This window comes from Centruroides vittatus, unplaced genomic scaffold (genome assembly GCF_030686945.1).
Source record: "Centruroides vittatus isolate TY-2023 unplaced genomic scaffold, ASM3068694v2 contig_694, whole genome shotgun sequence".
Taxonomy (NCBI): domain Eukaryota; kingdom Metazoa; phylum Arthropoda; class Arachnida; order Scorpiones; family Buthidae; genus Centruroides; species Centruroides vittatus.
Genome location: NW_027122438.1, coordinates 716733 through 724009, shown reverse-complemented (window position 1 = coordinate 724009; position 7277 = coordinate 716733).

Here is a 7277-nt window from a genome sequence, read left to right as displayed (position 1 = left end):
TTTTAAGTCTAAGAAAGATTTGGATTGATAGACTTAAAAAAATCAGAATCCAATAAATTTGTCAAAATTATTTACAGATTTAATTTTTTCATTTATTGATCCGGTACTACTATTATTCTGAGTAGCTGGATGATGCCTGTTCTGAAGACAGGAATAAGATTTGCAGATATTATTAATAAATTAATAATTTAGATCAAAGTTAGAATATACCATATTTATTAAAAAATAGATAATAGTTTATAATAATGAATTAGTATACATATTTTTGTTATTTATATCATAGTTTTGATAGATATGTTTCATTTCAACAGTGAAGCAAACTGCTTTGTTTTTGTTATTTCATCTATAATTATCCACAAAAGTTTGCTAATGATATATGTTAGTGATAGTTTTACATTTACATTTAGTTAATTAAATTATTTCTTATCTAAGTAACTTTTCATCTTTTTTTTATGTTGAAGTTTTTGACCAAATGATATTTGTTTCTTGAAAAAAAATTGATAATCTAGTCTGTGATATCACCCCATCAAAAATTATTATTATTATTATTTACTTATATTTACAGTTTTTAAATAAAACTATTTTGGGTCCATATATATTTATCTGTCAAAAAAATTTTATTGAAAAACTAGAATAACTTGGACAAAGCACAAGTTAACAATACAACCTAAATTATTTATAAAACATTCCAATATCATCTATTCCAAGATTTTAATGAATAAAAGTTGAATTTTGGTTGACGATACGTGTTTAATCTGATTTAATTTTTGTTGAACTTTAATTTAGATTTGCTTTCATCTGTCTTTACTTCAGTTATCACATTATTAAAAATATCTTAATATCTTATTAAAAACATCACATTATTAAAAATATTGCTTTCTATAGGCACACTGTGTCTCTGTTTGGATTAAAATATACTATGTAGTTTTTTTCAATGATTGACAGCAATGAGATGACCAAATGATATCATTAGATTAACTTTTGAGGTAATTTGAAAACTTGTTGCTTGAAAATATCATTTGATTATTACAGTAGAGTCCCACAAACTCGACTTAAAGTGGACTGAGAAGGTGACAAGTTACTGAAAATGACAAGTTTTATGGCATAGTGATTATTCTAGTCTAAATAGTGGAAGTTTCATAAAGGTATTATATGTGCAAAATCACATATGTATTAACTATGTACGAATAGAGACTATTTCTGTTTGTAGTTAAATTTTAATGAAAAAAAAACTATTGGCTATTCAGTGGAATTGATGCTATTATCAAGTGTTGCTGATGAAGAACAATAACTTACTTGATTCTAGTATTAAGTTATAGAAGTAAAAATTAGATTGCATTTTTTTTTTCTGAATGATGCATTGAGTTTTATGAAATGTCGAGTTATAGAAAGTCAAGTTTCCAGGACTCTACTGTATAATAATTCAGGATTAGTTGTCTATATTTAAATATTGAGAGTATTATGAAACATAAATGAAATTTTGCTTTAATATTCGAGATTAGATTATTTCATCTTGTATGTGTTTTAATGTAAATTTACATATTCCAATATTGTGAAGATTTATTTATCTTTTATAATTATTTTTTTTCTGACAGTTTCTATAATTTCTTCTATAAAATCTCATTTATTTGTGGTGATATTTTCATATTTTTTTTTAATTCTAAAACAAAGATTGTCTAATTAATTAACACTGGTTTTTAATTTGAATAAGAAAACTATTGTGCTTTGGCATATACAATATTAATATAATTGTAATTATTATGTATCAATATTGGACCTATTTAAAAAATATTATTTACATACTAGCTTTAAAACATTTGTACAGACAGGTATTTAATATTGAATATTACTTTAATGGTGTCTTATTATAAATATGATATTGAAAACATTATATAAAACACTTTAAAAATTGAAATCATTAGCCTTAAAATAATGCACCATACATATAGATATAATTATTTCTCAATTTTGAACTATTGAGAATTTTTTGTATATATATATAAATTTTATTCTTATAAAAAGAATATCCAGACATATTTTATAAGTATCGCAATTAAAAAAAATGATTTTATTTTAATTACTATTTTAAAATTTCATATAAAAATACTATTTATATAGTACTTTGTACAATGATTTCTGGAAGTGTAGTAATTTTATAATAATAGATACTAAGAAATGATTTAAAACATTTCATTGTATTTCATCTCATGCAGGGATTTACATGACAAAGTTTTCCTCTGCAAAATTTTATTTTTCTATAATCATTTATATTTTCAACTGTTGTATAAAATTTAAACTATATTTCATAGACCATCAGTAGACATTGATGGAAAATTTCTTTAAAAATAAAATTTTTATATAAAATAAAAATACTGTATGTAGAAACATATATTTATAAGATATTTCATACAGTCATTAGCAAGGTTGAAGCCGAAGTTTTAAATGCGAAAATGTGTACGTCGGACGTTCAGCGCCGCTTTCCCCATAAGCCTAGAAGTTTGACAATGGCATTTGGAATGTTGAGCACGATTCCACTGACTTTCCAAACACCATTGTCAAACTTCTAGGCTTACAGGAAAGCGGTGCTGAACATCCAATGTACATGTTTTCGCGTTTAAAACTTCAGCCTCAACCTTGCTATTATGATGGCAACAAACATCATACAATATGAATAATTTTATATGTATGTTGTACAGTATATACATTTGTGATAATTATATAAAATAACTAAAAATATTTGTTATAAAAAATTTATTTCTTAAAAAAACAACAGTTTGTGGCTTTTAAAAGAAACTGTTTACCAAATAGTTCAAAAATAATGGAAACCAAAGCACAATGATTCAGCATTGAAAAGTATTAGATGTCGTAAGGACATTTTCATATTTGATCCTGTTAGTTATGAAATAACTATTGAATGTTTGAGGGAGTCACATGTTGCAAATAGCTATGTGATGATATATGTTTACATGATTATCTGATAATTAATGATTCTCTAATTGAAAAAAAAAAATATATTAAATATTGATTCAAGGATTTGTTTTCAATACTAACTAAATCTTCTTTTATTTTGACTAGTCATTTTTTATGTATGATGCCATTAAATTTTCAGTGCCTTTTGAAGTGCATTCATAAAACAAAGAAGTTATAGAAAAACAGTGCTTATTATTCATCATATCAGTCCAAAATTATTATTTTTTTAAAATATAATTGCCTTCTTTATCAGTTGACGACTGCCATTAAAAATTATCATCAAATATTTTGATGGAATTTATATTCAGTGAGACAGATAAGTTTCCCCAACAAGTATGGGATTTTTTTTTTTATAGACAATAAAAATATTTTATTGTATGAATTTTCTTTTAACAAATAAAATACTCTTTGAAAGGCTTTATTTAAGAATTGCCACACTTAAAAAAATGATTTTAAGAAAGTGACACATTTTAGCACTCACGTCAATTTCTGCTTTATTTGACCCCAACAAAGAAGAAATTGATGTGATCTTTGTTTATCAAGAATTTTAGATTAATATTGGATGTTCTAGAACTTTCAAGTCTATGCTCGTCAGGAACAAATGGAATATAAATGAATACTGAACTAGGGTAATGCAATAATATATCATCATAGAATAACAAAGAAACTTTGCTTAAATGAATAGAAATCCATTGCAACAAAAGTGATTTTTAAAAATTTCCAAATAAAACAAAACCAAGTAGTCTAATTTTAAGAGATTTATAGGACATTCTAATTGAATTAATAGGATTATTTTAGTCTTTTCAATTTTTGAAGTAAACCATACCTAAGGGTTTTTGAATATATGACATTTATAATGTTTTGTTTCAGTCTTTGAAAGAATTTGTCTGGATTTATGAATCTAAAACAGTTTCCTTTGTACTTTTTTACAACTTTTCTGAAGTTTTCTTAGATACTAAGATTTTTTGGTAGTACAGTGGTGCCTCATATAACGTACTTAATCCGTTTCAGGTGCACTTCTGTTAAGTGAAAAGTCCTTTATACAAAACGCATTTTCCCATAGAAATACAGGTTAAAACATCTAATTCGTTCTGCAGCATGAAATAACTGTACTGTACCATTAAAAAAATGAAAATGGAGCAGTCACCAATTATGCTGGGTAGTCAGATGTTGTGAGGAGGTGGTGAAGGAACACTTTCTTCACACATTCATACAGACACACACTTTTTACACATTGCAGCAGGTCTCTTTTTATTGCTTTTTAATCGGAGTCAGATTCAGGAGAGGCTACCGGGGCTTGCTGGGTCAACTCCTCTTGTTCCATCCTTCGTTTTTTGGCAGCTGGCTTTTTGAAAAACATGTCCAAGGTGGTCTGTTTCCCTCTCTTCTTTAACACCTGTTTTCCAAAATAGAATTCTTGGCTTCCAGGAAGCCAAGAAGGGGAAAACATCTAAAAATAGTAGATTGTCAATGGCAACAGCAAAAGAGTGGAAAAATCATTCACACTTGATCACCTCACATAACGGCCAAACAGAAAGTCCGTTGTTCACAGCCAGTCTGTTGCTTGAGTCACGTAACGGCCAAACAGAAAGTCCGTTATTCGAGGCACCACTGTATTAATAATAGTTCCAGTTAGTTCTTGTGTACAGAATTATTATTCAAATACATTATTCAATTTTATTTTCAGTACAATTTAAAATAGCCATCAAATTTATTCTAATTTTGTAATGGCTCAAATAACGGTGTTTAAAAATAGAAAATTCACAATTACTGTTTAAATTACTTTGTTTCTTTAATTAATGAAAATATCTTTCTTAAATTTTCCTTGCTTTTCTAATCCTATGTAATTTGATTTTATGTATGAAGATATTGATTTAAAGACAGGAGTGGATGAAGGTGTTATGTTACAATTATTGTATTTTATCCAGATTTTGATAATTGAGTCTTTACTAACAAAATATACATCCTGTAATACACTATTTCATGGAGATGTTTACACAGAAACATAAAACCTTCAACCATAATTTACTGAAAACTTTTTTGTAGCATAACATTTTTATTCACTTGTCTTATATATTTTCCTGTTAAAGAAAATCAAAGTACCAACTTCCATGATATTAAAAAGACAACTTTAAATAAAATTATAACTTTTAAACTTAGTGGAAACTAATTTGTTAAAACAGTTTTTGTAACTAGAATTTTCATGAACTATATATAACATTATAATTTGTTTTTCATGTCTACGTACAATTTTTGTTTGATATTCTAAATCCTATTTATATAAAACTTTATTGCATATAAAATAGCAATAAAATTAAACTGCTTTTGTATGCTATTTCGTCTTAAAAATATAATATTAGGAACTAATACTTCTGTTCAAATACAAGATCTTACAGGAAACTTTTCATAGTATAAGCAATAAATAGTATATTTTAACAACTTTATGCACTAATTTTAAAGATATTAAGATATCAATGGTAAATTGCAAATAATATGCATTTGTAGTTGCATCTACAATCTTCAAGTGCAGTAGTTTTGTGTGAAAGTTCTCTCTAACCAGCACTATTTACTTGAATGAAAAGCATCAAAGTGTGTTTCATTTGAAAATTGTATTAATTTAAAATTGATTTATGTTTAATAAAATATTTCTAAGATTCAAATTGTGTTTAGTATTTGTAAGTTATAAATTATGCTAAAGTAAATAATATTTCTTCTTACCTTATCACATTGAAATTGTGTCGATTTTTGAATTACCGACGAAGCTATTATATGGAAAAATAATTGAAAATCTTCGCTTTTCCTGATGATGGAAAATATAGTTTTATTTTAACCGAAATTTTCAAGTAAAACTAACAGTTTCATTTGTTTTATATTTTTAAAAATTTAGAAAATAAAATTCCTATTTAAGCACAGCCGAATTTCTCTTCTTGGTGCAATTAATTATCAATGATTAATATCTTTTGTTTTCAACAAATATTTCAATCAATTATGAAGAGGACCTGAAGAATTTCCTTTTATCCGACAATTTTGAAAAAGCTAATAAAAATGTTTAAATTTATTTTTAAAAAGGCCTTCATACAAAATGTGCGTAAACATCAACAGGAATTTAATTCCCATGACGATAACTCACAGAATATTGGAACTTACGATGGCGTTGATCATTTGTATAATACAACAGAATAAGATGCATGGGTAAACTGGAATAAGATGGTAAAAAAATACATTAAGTGTGGTATTTACAATTAAAATTGATTTTCTAGTGAACAAAGACACTTGCTGCTAATTGACAAGAAATGTTGATTGATAAATTATTAGGCTTGAAAGAGTTTGAAAAAATTAGACCTATAAATTCCCACTGTCGTTCGTCCGTTGTCTGTCCTTCCTTAATTTTGAGAACATTATTAGATCGACGAAAGTCGAGACCAGGATTGTGTTCAGTAACGCAGAATGCTAAGTAAGAAAGTAGCTCCGTTTTCCTTGTTCATTATGAAGTGTTCCGAGTATCTTTTGAATGGTGTGCCGAATTAGTAAGTTAGACTGATCATGGGTAAAAATGGCGAATGAGATAATTATAATGATCATAAAATCATTATAAAAAATATGAGTATATTTAGTCCAGCAACAGCACTCATCTTGCAAATTGCACAAAATAAAAACAGTGACGTAAAGAGGAAAAGTATGACGTACAGGGTCAAGAAACTACTAATTTGAGATCAAGAGCATATATTTTAATTAAAAATATGATTAAAAAATTGCAGCCCGCATTGTGACAATGTCACGATTGTTTTTACTCATTGGTGCTTAAAATTTAAATGGAGTAGAATAAAAAAGTTTCATCTTGAAAGATTATTTTTCACTAAAGCTTTTGAGTGTTGAGATATATATATACACACCATATACTATGGTGATGAAAATGCATGAATTTAGTAAATAGAAACTGATTAAAATATAAACTATCCTGAATTTTACAAATTCGGTATCTGTATCAGATGGACATATTCAAATCATATTTGTTTTGATCTGAACGAAAGCTTAAATTTGTTAGTGCAAAACAAATAAGACATTTCAATTTAAAATCTTTAATGGTAAAAATTCTAAATATGTTTCTAAATAAATACTCAGCAATAAATAAATGTAGGTAAAATATGCATAATTTTTCATCTTTCAACTATTCTCTAATCATCATCATAGCAAAAATTATTTTTAAATAATACATTGCATGAATACTAAAAGACAACTTTTCTTAAAAGAAAGAAAAAGAAAATTTTTAAAATATATAAATGTGCTTAAAACATTCCAAAACAACA